This window comes from Hylobates moloch, unplaced genomic scaffold (genome assembly GCF_009828535.3).
Source record: "Hylobates moloch isolate HMO894 unplaced genomic scaffold, HMol_V3 SCAFFOLD_47, whole genome shotgun sequence".
NCBI lineage: Eukaryota > Metazoa > Chordata > Mammalia > Primates > Hylobatidae > Hylobates > Hylobates moloch.
In genome coordinates this window covers 667,353-687,127 of record NW_026652322.1, presented here as the reverse complement: position 1 = coordinate 687,127, position 19,775 = coordinate 667,353, and the positions used below count along the sequence as shown (strand labels likewise).

The following is a 19,775-nucleotide window of genomic DNA, read 5'->3' as shown; positions in this document are numbered from 1 at the left end:
GGAGTGCGACAGTATTGGTTGGCTTCCCCAGGAAGCAGCCAATCGGAATAGGCAGGCTTCCGGCGCGAAGTGAGCCAGCGCTCGGCGCGGCGGCCGTGGTCGCGGCGCGGGAAGTTTGGATCCTGGTTCCGTCCGCTAGGAGTCTGCGTGCGAGGTGAGTGCCGCGCGCGTAACTACAGGTCGGTCCGCATTGATCTAGCCTTGCTCTGGCGGCCCGGCCCGGAGCTGGAGGCCGCTCGGGTTCTTCCGTTTCCTGCACTGGTTCGCCTCGGCCCGCTGAGTCCTCTAGTCTGGCCAACATCCTGGGAGGACAGCAGATACATAAATACGTTCCCAAATGGGGAAACAGAGGCCCGGGGCGGGGGCGAACTCTGCCAAGGTCTCTTGGGGCGTCGGAGGCCAAGCATGGGCTAGGACCCGGCATGTTCTTGCCCATGTACTCCAGTGCCTAACATGATGCCCTGCACAGAGTAATCCCAGCCCAGGCCTCTGGCACTACTACCTCCGTGTCCCTCCTGAGGAACAACGAAAACACTTTGTACTTTTTCTGTGGTTTTCCATAATCACGAGCTGGGCTACTCTTGTTTTTGAGTGTCTACTGTGTGCCATGTTCCTGGCACCCGTGATCTTACAACTGTAGCTTTACGATATCCCAGCAAAGCGAAGTGGTTAAGAATACTGCATCAGATTGCTTGGGTTCGAATTCTGGCTCTTTCACATTGAGCTCGGTGTCTACTGCACGTTACTGAAACACTAAGTGTCTTAGTTTTCGTCTGTCATATGGGGGAAATGGTCTCTTCTACTTCCTGGCGTTTTTGTTAGGATTAAACGACTTAATATATGCAATAATAAATGCTTCGAAGACTACCTGTTACATAATACACAGTAAGGGTTCTGTTATCATTACCCAGAGAATCGGATGAAATTGTCCCCATTTTAGACATGGAGAAATCTGAAGCACAAAGAGGTTGTCTCTGTACAGAAAGAGCATTTGGTGATTAAGTGCTAGAGATACAGGATTTGAACTAAGAGCGCCTGATTTTAAAGCACGTCCCACAACATTAGGCTTTCTCCAATACCCCTCACCTGTCCTTAGGTCACACAGAACTTTAGGTACCTCATGGCGTGAGATGGAGCAGGTGACTGACAGCTCCTTGTGCCACCCATGCAGATAAATAACACTTGTGTGCCACTGTCAAGATTAAGGGACAGGAATTCGAGAGACTGCATGAGAGATCAGAAGGTGAAGAAGGGGGTAGGCAAAAGTATTCTGTTTGGGGAATAGTAAATAGAATTAATTGAATCAACATTTTGTTAGCTGGGCTGCTTATACTGTCAGAAAGTAGCTATAATCTACTGGGAGGAAATGAAATTTCTGGGTCCTGTGTCACTTTCAGTGCCACTCACCATGATAGGTACCTTATACGTATAGATTACAGTCCTATCAGTAACCTGGAGAAGTAGTTATTTCCTTCATTTTACTGTGGAAACTAAGAGTTAAAAAATTAGAAAAAGACCATAGTGTTAGATGTGCAGTAAAACAACATGCTGGGAAATTCTACACATCCACGTTAGGACAGTTGGTATTACCTATAAGCAGGAAGGGAAGAGAAAAAGGTAACGGGAATGAGTGATAGTTTATTTGTTTTGATTTTTAAATTTTTATCTGTTTTTCCTTTTTCATAGTCATTCCTGGAATGAGTGAGATTTTTTTTTTTTTTTCGAGATGGAGTCTTGCTCTGTCACCCGGGCTGGAGTGCAGTGGTGCGATCTTGGCTCACTGCAAGCTCCACCTCCCGGGTTCATGCCATTCTCCTGCCTCAGCCTGCCAAGTAGGTGGGACTACAGGCGCCCGCCACCATGCCCAGCTAATTTTTTGTATTTTTAGTAGAGACGGGGTTTCACCATGTTAGCCAGGATGGTCTTGATCTCATGACCTCGTGATCCACCCGCCTCAGCCTCCCAAAGTGCTGGGATTACAGGCGTGAGCCACCGCACCCGGCCATGAGTGAGATTTTAAATATATCTGAAATGAGGCCGGGCACAGTGGCTCACACCCATAATCCCAGCACTTTGGGAGGCTGAGGCGGGTGAATCACCTGAGGCCAGGAGTTGGAGACTTGCCTCACCAACATGGCAAAACTCCCTCTCTATAGTAAATACAAAAATTATCTGGGCATGGTGGTGTGCGCCTGTGGTTCTCGCTACTGGGGAGGCTGAGGCACGCTTGAACCCAGGAGGCTGCAGTTAGTCAAGATTGCACCACTGCACTCCATCCTGGGCGACAGAGTGAGAGTCCATCAGTCAATCTACCTGAAATGTTTTATGCCTTTAAAAGAGAGAGAATAGGGCCGAATTGAACTTTTTAAATTTGGTTGGTGGGTACATGGGTGTAATTCTATTTTCTGTATCTTTATGCAAGAAATATTAAAAATTAAAAGATATACATATATTTTAATTTACATATATATGTTTTTTTTTTTTTCTAAGAGAAACATGGACAGAATAAAGAGGTCCAAGATAATTGTAGAATAATCCTAGGACTTCAGTGCTGAAAGCCCTTAAGGGTCTCCATTACCTGTAGGATAAAATCTAAACTCCTTAGCATAATACCAGAGGCTTTTGAGCGTTCTGTTTCTCTAACACATACTATTCTACCTCAGCCTTTGTACCAGTAGTTCATAGACTACTCTTCTTCACAACCTCAGTCCTGTCTGTAAAGTTCCACTTGTCCTTCAAGATCCAATTCAGTGTTCTTTGAAAAGCTGCTCTATCACTTGCCTGTTTTTCCTTAATCTGGGAAGCCATAGTCTTTTAAGAAAAGACTTGATTGTCAGACTTATCTCGTTGCATTGTAATTATTTGTTGACATGTCTATTTTCTGCTAGTCTATAAGCTCCTTGAAGGCAGTAATAATGTCTCGCCCATCTCTGTACTTCAGTGCCTACCATGATGCCTGGCACAGAGTAGTCACTGTAGATATTAGCTGAATGAAAAATACAAGTTGAAGACAGAAAGTGGAAGTTCTTGGAGTTATGACATATGGACTTTGTTCTCTGGAATGACAGGGAACTATTGAGTTTACTTTGTTTAAAAATTCCTGTATTTTATTGAAACATATTCTCAATGTCAAGAAAAATATTCCAGTCATAATCCTATCTTTCAAACACTTGAACTATTTTTATTTTCCATGAGTCCTTTCCAAATTTCAGCTATAAAATTAGTTATACAGATTTAGCTGTATAGATTTCTTAGGTAGCTATAGCCTTAATGTAGTCATAATTTAAGTGTTTTTCTTTTTTCTTTCTTTTTAAACCTGACACTTGAGGAATTTTTTTTTCTTTTCTTTTCTTTTCTTTTTTTTTTTTTTTTGAGACAGGGCTCACTACAGCTCCAACCTCCCGGGCTCAAGTGATCGTCCCACCTCAGCTGGGAGTACAGGGGTGTGCCACCATGCCTGGCTACTTTTTGTATTTGTTGTAGAAATGGGCTTTTGATTTTTTGTAGAGATAGGGTTTCACCATGTTGTCCAGGCTGATCTCGAACTCGTAGGCTCAAGCAGTTTGCCCATAGAGTGCTGGGATTACAGGTGTGAGCCACCGAGCCTGGCCTGCTTTTTTCAATATTAAATTATTTCCTGGCTGGGCGTGGTAGCTCATGCCTATGATCCCAGCACTTTGGGAAACCAAGGTGGGGGACTGCTTGAGCCCAGGAGTTCAAGACCAGCCTGGGCAACATGGCAAAACCCCGTCTCTACCAAAAAATAAAATAAAAATCTAAATAAATTATTTGTTTTAGTGGATCAGTCTTCATGCTTGTCATTTATCTTATAAATTTTCGCAATATTCTTCTCTCTTTGGTTTAATAGGTATGAAATGATGCTCTGTGTTATTATTAGAAAAATTTGACAATTTTTTCATAAATTTACTTAGTGTCTGTATATTCTGGTGAGCTGTTGTGTTTATATTCCCTGAACATTTGTTCACTGGAACTGGATGTTCTTTATATATTTTTAGTATTAATCGTTTATCTGTTATTTGTTGCTAATTTTTCTTTTCTTTTTTCTTTTTTGAGATGGAGTCTCGTTCTGTTGCTCAGGCTGAAGTGCAGTGGCATGATCTCAGCTCACTACAACCTCTGTCTCCCGAGTTCAATCGATTCTCCTGCCTCAGCCTCCTGGGTAGCTGGGATTACAGGCACCCACCACCACACCTGGCTAATTTTTGTATTTTTGGTACAGATGGGGTTTCACCATGTCAGGCTGGTCTCAAACTCCTGACCTCAGGTAATCTACCCACTTTGGCTAGATTTTTGGCTAAAAACTTTTTTTTTATTATGAGAACCAAGATACATTTGTAAAAATATACATAATTTCGCTGGAAACCAAGAGTTAAAGTGGCTCACGCCTGTAATCCCAGCACTTTAGGAGGCTGAGGCAGGTGGATCACTTAAGGACAGGAGTTCGAGACCAGCCTGGCCAACAGGGTGAAACCCCATCTCTTTTTTTATTTTTATTTTTGTTTTTTTTTTTGAGACAGAATCTCGCTCTCTCTCCCAGTCTGGAGTGCAGTGGTGAGATCTTGGCTCACTGAAAGCTCCGCCTCCCGGCTTCACACCATTCTCCTGCCTCAGCCTCCCGAGTAGCTGGGACTACAGGCGCCCGCCACCACGCCCGGCTAATTTTTTGTATTTTTAGTAGAGACGGGGTTTCACCGTGTTAGCCAGGATGGTCTCGATCTCCTGACCTCGTGATCCGCCCGCCTCGGCCTCCCAAAGTGCTGGGATTACAGGTGTGAGCCACTGCGCCCAGCCAAATTTTTCTTTTAAGAATATTTTTATTGGTCGGGCACAGTGGCTCACGCCTGTAATCCCAGCACTTTGGGAGGCCTAGGTGGGCAGATCATGAGGTCAGGAGTTCGAGACCAGTGTGGCCAACATGATGAAACCCTGTCTCTACTAAAAATACAAAAATCAGCTGAGCATGGTGGCACATGCCTGTAATCCCAGCTACTTGGGAGTCTGAGGCAGGAGAATCACTTGAACCCAGGAGGCAGTGATTGCAGTGAGCCGAGATCACACCACTCCACTCCAGCCTGGTGACAGAGCGAGACTCCATCTCAAAAAAAAAAAAAAAAATTTTTTTTATTATGAGAACCAAAATACATTTGTAAAAATATACATAATTTCGCTGGAAACCAAGAGTTAAAGTGGCTTACGCCTGTCATCCCAGCACTTTAGGAGGCTGAGGCAGGTGGATCACTTAAGGGCAGGAGTTTGAGACCAGCCTGGCCAACAGGGTGAAACCCCATCTCTTTTTTTTTTTTGAGACAGAGACTTGCTTTCTCTCCCAGTCTGGAGTGCAGTGGCGAGATCTTGGCTCACTGAAAGCTCCGCCTCCCGGCTTCACACCATTCTCCTGCCTCAGCCTCCCGAGTAGCTGGGACTACAGGCACCCGCCACCACGCCCGGCTAATTTTTTGTATTTTTAGTAGAGACGGGGTTTCACCATGTTAGCCAGGATGGTCTCAATCTCCTGACCTCGTGATCCACCCACCTCAGCCTCCCAAAGTGCTGGGATTACAGGTGTGAGCCACCGCACCTAGCGAAACCCCATCTCTACTAAAATACAAAAATTAGCCGGCCGTGGTGGCCCATGTCTGTAATCCCAGCTACTTGGGAGGCTGAGGCAGGAGAATCACTTGAACCTGGGCAGTGGAGGTTGCAGTGAGCCTAGATCATGATCACGCCATTGCACTCCAGCCTGGGCAACAGAATGAGACTCCCTCTCAAAAAATGAAAATAAAAAAAAGTTACATAATTTAAAGAATAGTTACAAAGAAATTACAAAGTTTAGTTATGCATACAAATTATATTGTATCCATAGTAAATTGAAGACTCATTATAAAATTATACTTACACATAACTATCATCTAGATCAAAAAAGAAATAGAATATTACCAGGATCCCAGGACCCCAGAAGCGTATCTTTCTCATACCTCCTCCCTATGTTAGGGATAACTATTGTCCCAATTATTTATTTATTTATTTTGAGACAGAGTTTTGCTCTTGTTGCCCATTCTGGAGTGCAGTGGCACGATCTCGGCTCACTGCAACCTCTGCTTCCTGGGTTCAAGTGATTCTCCTGCCTCAGCCTCCGAAGTAGCTTGGATTACAGGTGCCTGCCACCATGGCTGGCTAATTTTTTCTATTTTTAGTACAGACAGGGTTACACCATGTTGGCCAGGCTGGTCTCAAACTCCTGACCTCAGGTAATCTGCCTGCCTCGGCCTCCCAAAGTGCTGGGATTACAGGCATGAGCCACCACACCTGGCCCTATTGTCCCGATTTTTGTGATAATGCTTTTCTTGTCTTCATAGTTTGCCCTGATCTATGCATCTGTAAATAATATAGTTCAGTTTTGCCTGGTTTTGAGCTCTGTAAATGGGATGATAGTATATGCATTCTACTGAGTCTTTCTAGTTTGCATTATTATGTTTGTGAGATTCTTCCACGTTGTAGATATAGTTTGTCTTTTCTTTTTTTTTTTTAATAGTAATTTTGGCTAGGCATGGTAGCGCACTTCTATAATCCCAGCACTTTGGGAGGCTGAGGAAGCAAGATCTCTTGAGGCCAGGAGTTCAAGAGCAGTCTGGCAACAATGGGAGACTTGTCTCTATAAAAAATTTTAAAAATTAGTTGAGCATGATGGCATGCACCTGTAGTTCCAGATTCTCCAGAGGCTGAGGCAGGAGGATCACTTGAGCTTAGGAGTTTGAGGCTGCAGTGAACTATGATTGTGCCATTGCACTCTAGCCTGAGTGACAGAGCAAGACCTTGTCTCTAAAAAAAAAAATTTTTTTTAATTGTTTCTCTTAACCTCTTAACAGAGTTTTACATGTATAGGACCACATAGCCACAATGTTGTATGGCAGATCTCTAGAATGCATTCATTTTGCATTACTGAAACTTTATACTTTTTGATTAACAACTCCCCATTTCCTGAAAGCCCCTACCCTGGCAACCACTGTGCCCCTCTTTGCTTCTATGAGTTTGCCTATTTTAGATACCTCATTGCAGTGGAATCATGTAGTATTTGTCCTGTGACTGGCTTATTTCACTTTGCATAATGGCTTCAAGGTTCATCTGTGTCATCTCATGTTGCAAGATTTTTTAAAGAATTTTTTATTATTCAACTTAATTGTATTTTATTATTTTTCAGACAGGGTCTTGCTCAGCTGTCCAGGCTGGAATGCAGTAGAATGATCATAGCTCACTGCAGCCTCGAACTCCTGGGCTCAAATGATCCTTCTGCCTCAGCCTCCCGAGAAGGTGAGACTACAGGAGTGCACCACCATGCCTGGCTAACTTTTTTATTTTTTGTAGATACTGGATCTCACTTTGTTGCCTAGGCTAGTCTCAAACTCCTGGGCTCAAGCGATACTCCTGCCTTGGCCTCCCAAAGTGCTGGGATTACAAGCATGAGCCACTGCATCTAGTCAGTTTTTTTCTTTTTAAAGGCTGAATATTTCATTCTACGTGTATACCACTGTAAAGAAAACTCCATTTCCTCTCTACTCTGTACCCATATAATAATTCTTCACTTCTGTCACCAAATGTGTGGTGTTTTTTTTCCCCACAATAGTTCAGTTCTTTAGCAGACACTGGTTGTCCTACATTTAGCTCAGGTCTGACACTAACTGCCAGGTGTTAGTGCAGACCCCATATGTTAAGTCCTCCCTGTCCACCCCCATTCCAGACCCCCCACTTCAGACTATAAGCACAAGTGGTAAGTCCTCCACATTCAGCTCACAGAAAAGTTTCCTCACTAGATTATCAGCTTATTATCAACAACTCAGAAGCAGCCAGCTGGAAGAAATACACAGGACAAGGTATGTGGGAAGGGATGTGTCACTTCCATGCCCTCTCCAGGCACACCAGCCTCCAACCATCTCTACATGTTCTCACCAACCTAGAAGCTCCCTGAGCCCTATCCTTCTGGGTTTTTATGTAGGCCTCTTTATCTAGACATGATTGATTAAATAATTGGCCATTGGTGATTAAGTCACTCCCCAGCCCCTTTGTCTTCCCCAGAGGAAGTTTCATTTTGTTTTTTTGAGGAGTCTCACTCTGTCGCCCAGGCTGGAGTGCAGTGGTATGATCTTGGCTCACTGCAACCTCTACCTGCTGGGTTCAAGAGATTCTCATGTTTCAGCCTACTGAATAGCTGGGGTTATAGGCGTGCACCATCATGCCTGGCTAATTTTTGTATTTTTAGTAGAGATAGGGTTTTGCCATGTTGGCCAGGATGGTCTCGAACTCCTGATCTCAGGTGATCTGCCCACCTTGGCCTCCCAAGGTGCTGGGATTACAGGCATAAGCCACCATGCCCGGCCCCCAGAAGAAGGTTTTATTGAATTAATTACAAACTGATAGGTCAAAGAGTGTGTATGTTTTACCTTACTATGTAATACTAAATTGTTTTCAAAAGTGCTTGCACTCCCACCAATGTATTAGATTTTCCGTTGCTCTGCATGCTGGCTAATACTTTATATTTTTATTTTTATTTTTATTTTCCAGTCTGGTATATTCATGTATAGTAGTATTTTCTGGTAGCATTAATTTCTCTGATTATTAGTGAAGATGAGTACCTTGATGTGTTTATGGGCTATTTCCTCTTTTTTACAGTCCCCCCCCCCCCTTTTTTTTTTTTTTGGGCAGAGTCCCACTCTGTCGCCCAGGCTGGAGTGCAGTGGCACCATCGGCTCACTGCAAGCTCCACCTCCCAGGTTCACGCCATTCTCCTGCCTCAGCCTCCCAAGTAGCTGGGACTATAGGCGCCCGCCACCATGCCCGGCTAGTTTTTTTTTTTTTGGATTGTTTTAGTAGAGACATGGTTTCACCGTGTTAGCCAGGGTGGCCTCAATCTCCTGACCTCGTGATCTGCCCGCCTTGGCCTCCCAAAGTGTTGGGATTACAGGCATGAGCCACTGCGCCTGGCCTACAGTCCCTTTTTAAGTTTTCTGTCTTCTCTATTGAGTTGTCTCTGTTTTATGTACATATAAACATGTTTATATATAGTTACCTACATTTTTATATATACGTACATACACATGTGTACATAGGTATAGAAGATATCTTCTACTTTGGCTTTTTAAGTGGATTTAACATAATTTTAGTCAATGATTTTTTTTATTTTTACATTTCTTTAAATTGACATAATTGTACCCCAACAATTTATAGGGTACATAGTGATATTTTGATACATATACTGTATAATGATCAGATCAGGGTAATTAGCATATCTATCATCTTAAAACATTTATCATTTCCTTGTGTTGGGAGCATTCAATATCCTCCTTCTAGCTATTTGAAACTGTATAGTACATTATTGTTAACTGTAGTCATCCTGTAGTGCTACAGAACACCAGAACTTATTCTTCCCATCTAGCTGTAATTTTGTATTCTTTTCTTTTCTTTTTTTTTTTTTTTGAGATGTAGTTTCACTCTTGTTGCCCAGGCTGGAGTGCAATGGCACAATCTCGGCTCACTGCAACCTCTGCCTCCTGGGTTCAAGCAATTCTCCTGCCTCAGCCTCCCAAGTAGCTAGGATTACAGGCATGCACCACCACGCCTGGATAATTTTGCATTTTTAGTAGAGACGGGGTTTCTCCATGTCGGTCAGACTGATCTCAAACTCCTGACCTCAGGTGATCCACCCACCTCGGCCTCCCAAAGTGCTGGGATTACAGGCATGAGCCACCACACCCAGCCAATTTTGTGTTCTTTAACAAATCTCCCCCTACACCTTTCCCCCTACCCTTCCCAGCCTCCAGTGTCCTCTGTTCTAGGTTTTACTTCTATGAGAGCAACGATTTTTAGGTTCCACATATGAGTGAGAACATGTGGTGTTTAACTGTCTGTTCTTTATTCCACTTAACATAATGCCCTCAGGTTCCATGTTGCTGTGAATAACAGGATTTTATTCTTTTTTATGGCTGAATAGTATTCTGTTGTATATATGTACTACATTTTTTTTAATTCATTCATCGCTTGTTGAACACCTTGGTTGATTCCATATCTTGGCTATTGTGAATAGTGCTGCAGTAAGCATGGGGGTGCAAATGTCTCTTTGATATACTGACATCTTTTCCTTTGGATAAGTGCTCAGTAGTGGGTTTGCTGAATCATATGGTAGGTCTATTTGTAGTTATTTGAGGAACTTCCATACTGTTCTCCATAGTGGCTGTACTAGTTTATATTCTCACCATCAGTGGAAGTGTAAGAGTTCTCTTTTCTCTGCATCCTTACCAGCATTTGCTATTTTCTGTCTTTTTGATAATAGCTATCTTAACTGGGGTAGGATGATACTTCATTGTGTTGTTTTTGTTTTTTTAATTTTTTAAATTTTTTGTAGAGACGGTGTCTTGCTGTGTTGCCCAAGCCGGTCCTGAACTCCTAGCCTCAAGCAATCCTCCCACCTCAACCTCCTAAAGTGCTAGGATTCAAGGCATGAGCCACTGTGCCTGACCCTAATTGTGGTTTTGATTTACACTATTTTTTTAACATCTTTTATTGTGAATTATTGTATATTTCATAGATACAACTTGTACATGAATGAGCTAATACAGTAGGCCTGAAACTGTTACCTTCAGAAAAGCCTGCTTGCAAAATTGGTCCCTGGCTGTGTCTGGGAACTTGGCTTTTGAAACCTTTCCTACACTGATCAGGTTGTTTTGCCCACTGTGGCTACAGTGGGCACTAATACCTGTTTTCCTTCTGGGAGTCTGAAATTTTGGTGGGAGGAAGGTGCCTAAGTGACCAGCCCTCAATAAAACCCCTAGATTCAGAGTCTCTAACCAGCTTCTTTTGGGCAGAAACATTGCACACACATAGCTGCATTTTCACTGAGAGAGCGTGCACTTTCTCAGGAGTTAGAGAGCATTGGAAGCCTGCACATGAATTCCTACAGACACTACTTGATGTGTTTTTTTTTCCCTTGCTGATCTGGCTGTGTATCCTTAAAGTGTTGGTAATATAATAAATGTTAGCTGTGAGTACGACTATACACTGAGTCCCGTAAGTTCTTCTAGCAAAGTATTGAAGTTAGGTATTAAGTTCCTCCAGAAAAAAAAAACTGGAATTTTGATTAGAAATGCATCAAGTTATAGATGAATTTGGGGAGAATTAGCATCTCAATATTGTCTTCCAATGTGAATATGGTTCATATGATTGTTTCCTCCCTCCTTGACTTAACGACTTACAATTTTCTTTTCTTTTTTTGAGACAGAGTCTTGCTCCCTCACCCAGGCTAGAGCAAGTGGTGCAATCACAGCTTACTGCAGCCTCAACCTCCTGGGCTCAGGTGATTCTCCCACCTCAGCCTCCTAAGTAGCTGGGACCATAGGCACGTGCCACCATGACCAACAAATATTTGTATTTTTGTAGAGACAGGGTTTTGCTGTGTTGCCCAGGCTGCTCTCAAACTCCTGGGCTCGAGTGATCCACCCACCTTGGCCTCCCGAAGTGCTGGGATTATAGGCATGAGCCACTGTGCCTGGCCCAATTTTCTGAATAGATATCAAGGACATAATTTGTTAGATGTATTTTTAGGTATATAATATTTTTTTAATTAATTAATTTATTTATTTATTTTGATACAGGGTCTCACTCTGTCGCCCAGACTGAAGTGCAGTGGCGTGATCTCAGCTCACCGCAACGCCTGCCTTCCAGGCTCAAGCGATTTTCCTGCCTCAGCCTCCCGGGTAGCTGGGATTATAGGCACGTGCCAGTACTGCCACCACGCTCAGTTAATTTTTGTATATTTAGTAGAGACGGGGTTTCACCATGTTGGCCAGGCTGGTCTCGAACTTCTGACCTCAAATGATCCACCCGCCTTGGCCTCCCAAAGTGCTGAGATTACAGGCATGAGCCACTGCACCTGGCCGGGTATTTAAATTTTTGATGTCATCGTAAATAAGTTTTCTGACATTTTATTTTTTGTTTATTGGTGATATAGAAAAACAATTTATTTTTGTATATTGACCTTGTCTCCGGTAGTCTTCCTAAACACGCTGTCTTAGTTTTCTATAGCTGCTGTAATAAATTACTGTAAACTTAGTGGCTTAAAACAACATAGAGGCCGGGAACATTGGCTCATGCCTGTAATCTCAGCAATTTGGGAGGCCAAGGTGGGAGTGTCGCGGGAGCCCAGAAATTCGAGACCAGCCTGGGCAACACAGTGAGTCCCTGTCTCTGTTTAAAAATAACAACACACGGTGGCTCACACCTGTAATCCCAGCACTTTGAGAGGCCAAGGCGGGCAGGTCACCTGAGGTCAGGAGTTTGAGACTAGCCTGGCCCACATGGCGAAACTCCATCTCTACTAAAAATACAAAAATTAGCCAGGCATGGTGGTACGCGCTTGTAATCCCAGCTACTCAGGAGGCTGAGGCAGGAGAATTGCTTGAGCCCAGGAGACGGAGGTTGCAGTTTGCCAAGATCGCGCCACTGTACTCCAGCCTGGGCAACAAGAGAGAAACTCAGTTTCAAAATAAATAAAATAAATAAAAACAACAACAACATAGATTTATTATCTTAGAGTTGTGTAGTTCAGAAGTCTGAATGGGTTTCATTGGGCTAAAGTCAAGGTGTTGGCAGGCTAAGTTCCTTTCTAGAGGCTCAAGGGCAGAATCCATTTCCTTCCCCTTTTCAGCTTTTAGAGACTATTCATATTCCTTGACTCTTGGCTTTCCTCCTCCATTATCAAAGCCAGCAACTTCGAGTCCTCCTGAAGTTGCCATCTTTCTGGTCTGGCATCTTATTTCCTCTTCCACTTAAAAGACACTTGTGATTACATTGGGTCCATCTGGTTAGTCCAGGTTGATCTTCCTATTTTAAGGTCAGCTTATTAGCAATCTTAATTCCGTATGACAGTAATTCACCTTTGTCATGTAACCAAGCATATTCACAACATCCAAGGATCAGGATATAGACATCTTTGGATGGGTGTGGGAGATGGGGATAGTGGTGGTGGTCACATTATTCTGCCTCCTACATTCACTTAAGTTTTTTGTTTGTTTGTTTTTTGTTTTTTTTTGGTGAGACGAAGTCTCGCTCTATCACCCAGGCTGGAGTGCAGTGGTGTGATCTCGGCTCACTGCAACCTCTGCCTCCCAGGTTCAAGCGATTCTCCTGCCTCAGCCTCCCAAGTAGCTGGGACTACAGGCACGTGCCACCACGACCACCTAATTTATTTTTTATTTTTTATTTTTAGTAGAGACGGGGTTTCACTATGTTGGCCAGGCTGATCTCGAACTCCTGACCTTGTGATCCACCCACCTTGGCCTCCCAAAGTGCTGGGATTACAGGCTTGAGCCACTGCATCCGGCCAAGAATTTTAATAATTTAATCTGAAGATTCTTTTAGATGTTCCACACACAAAATTATAGCCTTTGTGAATATTAATGATTTTACATCTTTCCAGTTAACACACCCTTTATTTATTGTTCATGCTCTACTGCTCTGGCTTGGACTTCCAGTGTATATCAGATAAAAGTGTTGATAGTGGGCATTCTGGAATTGTTCCTGATCTAAAAAGAAAAAAGTTTCCTAAATTTCATCTTACTGTATTCTCTCAGTCAGGTTATAGAAGTTCCTTTCTATTCCTGTTTGATAAGAGTTGTTTTTTGTTTTTGTTTTTGTTTTTGTTTTGAGATGGAATCTGGCTCTGCCACCCAGGCTGGAGTGCAGTGGCACGATCTTGGCCCACTGCAACTTCTGCCTCCCGGTTCAAGTGATTCTCCTGTCTCAGCCTCCCAAGTAGCTGAGACTAGAGGCTGCGCCACCGCGCCCAGCTAATTTTTGTATTTTAGGTAGAGACGGGGTTTCACCATATTGGCCAGACTGGTCTCGAACTCCTGACCTCGTGATCTGCCCGCCTCAGCCTCCCAAGGTGCTGGGATTACAGAAGTGAGCCACCATGCCCGGCGTGATGAGAGTTTTCATTATGAATGGATTTCACTGTGAATGGATGTTTGATTTTATCATAAGCTTATTTTAGAAGTCTTGAGACAGTGATATGATTGTTCAGCTTTAATGTTGTGGTGAGTTATATTAATTGATTTTTAAATGTCGAACCACTTCTGAGTCATTTTTTAGACAATACAACTTGGTCTCGGTATTTTTTATATTATTTATTTATTTATCCTTTTAGACAGGGCCTCACTCTGTTACCCAGGCTGGAGTGCAGTGGCGTGACTTCAGCTCACTGCAGCCTTGATCTCCCAAGTCATTCTCCCATCTCAGCTTCCCAAGTAGCTGGGACTATAGGCAAGTGTCACTATGCCCAGTTAATTTTTATAGATTTTTGTAGAGATGAAATTTAATCACACTGCCCAGGCTGGTCTCGAAATCCTGGGCTCAAGCAATCCTCCTGCCTTGGCCTCCAAAAGCGCTAGGATTATAGGTGTGAGTCACCATGCCTGTGGCTCGTGGTATATTTTATACATGGCTAGATTTACTTTGCTAACATATTGTTTGGGACTTTTGCATCTACATTTATGAAAAAGAATCAGCCTGGAATTTTTCACTGATGAGCTGCCCTTGCAGGACTTAGTATCAGACTTATGCTAGCCTCACAGAATGAGTTGGGGAGTTGGTTCTTTCTATACTTTGGAATCGTTTATGTAAAACTGGAATATTTTACTGCCATAAGTGCTTAGAAGAACTCACCTGCGCCACTCTGGTCTTGATGCTATCTTTGTGGGTAGATTTTTGACCATCTTTAGGACTTCTTTAATGGTTATAAGGCTATTAGGTTTTCTGTTTATTTTTGAGTGAGTTTTGATAAGTTAATTTTTAAGGAATGTGTCCATCTCATCTAAATTTTAAAATTTATTGATGCAAAGTTGTTCATAACAGCCTAATGTTATCTTTTAATATCTATAGCATATGTAGTTAAATCTCATCTTTCAATCTCTTCTTTTTATGTCTTTTCACAGAACAAACTTGGTTTATTGATCCTCTCTATTATGTATCTATTATTTTTTACTCTTAAAATTTTTTTTTAAATCTATTTATTTATTTATTTTGAGACCGATTTATGAAACTGGCTAATTTTTGTATTTTTGGTAGAGATGGGGTTTCACCATGTTGCCAAGGCTGGTCTTGAACTCCTGGCCTCAAGCGATCCACCTGCTTTGGCCTCCCAAAGTGCTGGGATTACAGGCATGAGCCACTGCGTCTGACCCTCTTATCTTTAAAACTTCCTCCTTTCTATTTTCATCAGGCTTATTTTTTCAGTTTCTTTCTTTTCTAATAATTAGAGTCATCCATTTTCTTGTAACTACTTCTTTAGTTGCATATTACATATTTTTATGTGTAGACTTCCATTATTCAGTTTAAAGTGTATTTGAATACTCACTATGATATCTTACTTGACCGATGGCTTATTCACAAGTATATTTCTTGATTTTCAATACAAAGGGATTTTCTAGATCTCATTTTCTTTATTTTGAAGTTTTAAAAACCTACAGAAAAAAAAAACCTACAGAAAAGTTGAAGAATTAGTGCAGTATATCATCTTCCCAAGTAAACAATTTACATTCATAAAAATAGTTCATATATTAGGTAACAAGGAAAACATTAGTAATTTCATAAAGTAGAAATATTATAATTATGATCACCATGCAACAAAACTAGAAATTAAAAATGAAATTTATAAAAAAGCAGAAAGGCCCTTCCATCTGGAAAATTGAAAACAACTATTGGATGTAAGGAAAATAGAAACTGAAATAAAGGATTTCTGAAAATTAACGAAGTGAAAACACAGCATATCAGATTCTAAAAAAAAAAAAAAGGTAAGGCACTAATCAGGGGAAAATTTATAATCTTCAGTACATGTTATAAATGAAGAAAGGGAAATAATGAAGTAAATTCCAAAACTTAGAAAGTTAGGAAAAGAAAAACAAGTAAATCAAAGGAAAGCACAAGAGAATAAATAAAGATAAAAAGAGAAATTAGTAAGAGAACAGAAAAACATCTGATTCAAAAATTAAGATTTTTATCTTGGCTGGGCGCGGTGGCTCACGCCAGTAATCCCAGCACTTTGGGAGGCTGAAGCAGGCAGATCACAAGGTCAGGAGATCAAGACTATCCTGTCCAACACGGTGAAACCCCGTCTCTACTAAATACAAAAACTTAGCCAGGCGTGGTGGCATGTGCCTGTAATCCCAGCTACTCGGGAGGCTGAGGCAGGAGAATTGCTTGAACCTGGAAGGCAGAGTTTGCAGTGAGCCGAGATCGTGCCACTGCACTCTAGCCTGGGCGACAGAGTGAGACTCTGTCTCAAAAAAATAAAAAAAAAAAGATTTGTATCTTGAATTGTTTAATGAAGCAAATAAATTAACCTAATAGAAATTACAAATATACAGAATAAGAAATGGTAAGTGGTAAGTAACCATTGACACAGGATAGTTTTTATAACAAGATTAATTTGCATACCTTTATGTAAACAAATTTGAAAACTAAAATGAAATGGATAATTATGTGTGAAAATCTTGTTTACCAAAATTGACTCAAGTAGATGTTGGAAGTTAAATAGCTCAATTTCCATTGAATAAGTTTTTAAGGTTATGAAATAACTATCTCACTGAAAAATAAAAAACATGAGGTCCAAATGGTTTAACAGGAAAATTCTACTACATTTATGGAGTCCAAATAATCCTAATGCTAAATAAATTGTTTTAGAACATAGAAAAGAAGGAAAACTTCCAAATTCTTTATTTTCTAAATAGCGTGGTATTGTAAATGCTGATTTAGTTGTCTGTCTCCAGTTGTTGAAGGGCTAAAGTGAAATAAAGTAAAACATCTTAAAACACTTTTTAGTTCTTAGACCCTCTTCTTTAAAGTAGCTTTATTGATATAGACTGCACATATTTAAAGTATACAATTTGTTCAGTTTTGACATACATGCATCATCACCATAATTCAGTTAATGAACATATCCATCACTCTCAAAAGTTTCTTCATCCCCCTTAATTCTGCCTTCTTGCTCTATTCTTGCCAGTCAACCACTTATCTGGTTTCTGTCACTGTAGAATAATTAGCATGTTCTAGGACTTTTAATAAATGTAATAATACAGTATGTATTCTTTTGTATCTCACTTCTTTTACACAGCATAATTATTTTATATTGGTTTTTATGAAGCAAGTATAAAACAAATATTTAACATACAAATTAAAGGTAGCACAAAGAAAATTACAGATGAATATTATGTATAAAAATTATGTAAAAGTTCTAAATAAAATACTACCAAACAGAACAGAATCCAGCACTCTATTACAAAAATATTAGCTCATCACCAAGATGTATACCAGGAATGCAAAGATAGTTTAACATTAGAATCATCAATGTAATTCACCATATTAATTAACCTAAGGAGAACACTCATATATTTACTTTTATATATGCTAAAAAGCCTTTGACAAGATTCAACACCAATATATAGTAAAAACTCTTAAGAAATTATATTATAATCAATACTTCTTTTTTTTTTTTTGAGACGGAGTCTCACCCTGTCACCCAGGCTGAAGTGCAGTAGCATGACCTCAGCTCACTGCAACCTCCACTTCCCAGGTTCAAGCCATTCTCCTGCCTCAGCCTCCCAAGTCGCTGGATTTACAGGCACTCACCACCACACCTGGCTAATTTTTGTATTTTTAGTAGAGATGGGGTTTCACCATCTTGGCCAGGCTGGTCTCAAACTCCTGACCTCAGGTGATCTGCCCACCTCGGCCTCCCAAAGTGCTGGGATTACAGATGTGAGCCACCATGCCCGGCCAATCAATACTTCTTAATGATGGTATTCTCTCTCTCTGTCTCTCTCTCTCTCTGTCTCTCTCTCTCTCTCTCTCTCTCACACACACACACACACACACACACACACACACGCACGCACAGAGAGAGAGGGAGAGAGAGAGAGAGAGACTTTATTTCTAAATCCTGTATTTTATCTAATAGGAAAATACTAGAGGCATTTTTACTAAGATTGAGAAAAAGGCAGAGATACTCACCAACTCCACTTGTATTTAACATTGTACTGGGGGCTTAGCCAATGCAGTTAGATAAATCAATTAGAGGCACAAGATTTGGAAAATAAAAAGTAATATTGTCCCTACTTGCAGGTGATATGGTAGTGTATCTGGAATACTGCAGAAAATCAATAATGAAACTAACTAAAGCAGAAAAGGAATTTTATAAGAATATGCAAAAATCGGCGAGGCGCAGTGGCTCACGCCTGTAATCCCAGCACTTTGGGAGGCCAAGGCAGGCGGATCACGAGGTCAGGAGATCGAGACCATCCTGGCTAACAAGGTGAAACCCCGTCTCTACTAAAAATACAAAAAAAAATTAGCCGGGCATGGTTGCAGGCGCCTGTAGTCCCAGCTACTTGGGAGGCTGAGGCAGGAGAATGGTGTGAACCCAGGAGGCAGAGCTTGCAGTAAGCCAAGATAGCGCCACTGCACTCTGGCCTGGGTGAAAGAGCGAGACTCCTTCTCCAAAAAAAAAAAAAAAAGAATATCATATACACAACAAGTTTGAATATATAAAGAAGGGTAAAATCCCATTTACAGCAACAAGAAAAAGAGAAAATATTTAGGAATTTAAAAACATGTAAAACCTAGGTGAAGAAATCTTTAAAACACTTCTGAAAAACAAAAATAGCCTTAAACAAATGAAATCGTTTGTTCTAGGATAGGACAACAACGTCATAAAAGTGCCAGTTATACCTAAGTTAATATATAAATTTAATGCAATCTCAATATAAATATCAACAGGGTTTTTTTCTGGCACTAGACAAGTTGATTCTAAAATTCATATAGAAAAATAAACATATAAGAATAGGAAAACAGAAGAGCTACAAAGAGAAAGTAGACTTCCAGATATTGTAACATTGCAAAGCTTCTATCATGAAAATATTGTGGTATAGACCAGTGGTATAGAATGGAAAGTCAAGAATTAGTCGCCTAAACACATAAAGAAATTTAGTGTATGATAAAGGTGGTTCTGAAAGTATTAGGGCAGAGATGGACTCTTTAATAAATAGTACTGGGACAACTTGTTAGCCACTTGAAAAAACAAAATTATATCTATACTTTATATCAGACACAGGAATAAACGCCAAATGAACCAGAAATCTAATTTTTTCTTTAATTACCTACCTAGAAGAATACATAGATGAGTTTTCTGTAACCTGGATGTGGAGAAGGGCAATAAAAGAGGGGGACAAATTGGCTACATTGAAAAGCAAATTCTTGATTACAAAAATGAAAAACACCATAAGCAAATTTAAAAGATAGATGAGAAACCAGGAAAAAAATTTGCAAAATACATTTTAAAGACCTACTATCCCTAGTCTAAATTGAGAGAAAAAATACTAAAATTTGGTTAAAAAGGCAGAATACATGAGCAGATACAATTTTTAAAAAAGATTCAAAAGCCATTCTTAAATATATGAAGAAAATACTCAATTTCACCTAAATAGGAAGTGTAAATTTAAAGCTGCACTGAAATACCATTTCTCACCTATCAGCTCTGCACTAATTAGAAAGCTTCACAGGAAGCCCCATTGGTGAGGCTGTGAGGAATGCAAACTTGTAAAACCCCCTTTGAGGGAGAAGTTGGCAATACAGCAGACTACACATGCATTTGCCCTTTGACCCAGCCATTTCACTTGTGGGAATATTCCCTAAAGATACATTTTCTTTTCTTTCTT

The 19,775-nt window shown here is 40.9% G+C and overlaps 1 protein-coding gene across 3 annotated transcripts in view; it reads left to right on the top strand.

The window, feature by feature from the left end:
* The first annotated feature begins 59 nt into the window (after nt 1-59).
* The window catches only part of LOC116463647 (recQ-like DNA helicase BLM), a 100,178-nt gene continuing 80,462 nt past the window's right edge, over nt 60-19,775 (top strand). The window contains exons 1-2 of one of the 3 annotated variants that reach the window (XM_058434788.1): nt 60-154; nt 7,220-7,329. The gene's annotated coding sequence lies outside the window, so the exon portion shown is untranslated. The remainder of the gene's footprint in view (nt 155-7,219; nt 7,330-19,775) is intronic. The other 2 variants (XM_032146825.2, XM_032146830.2) reach the window with 2 other exon arrangements.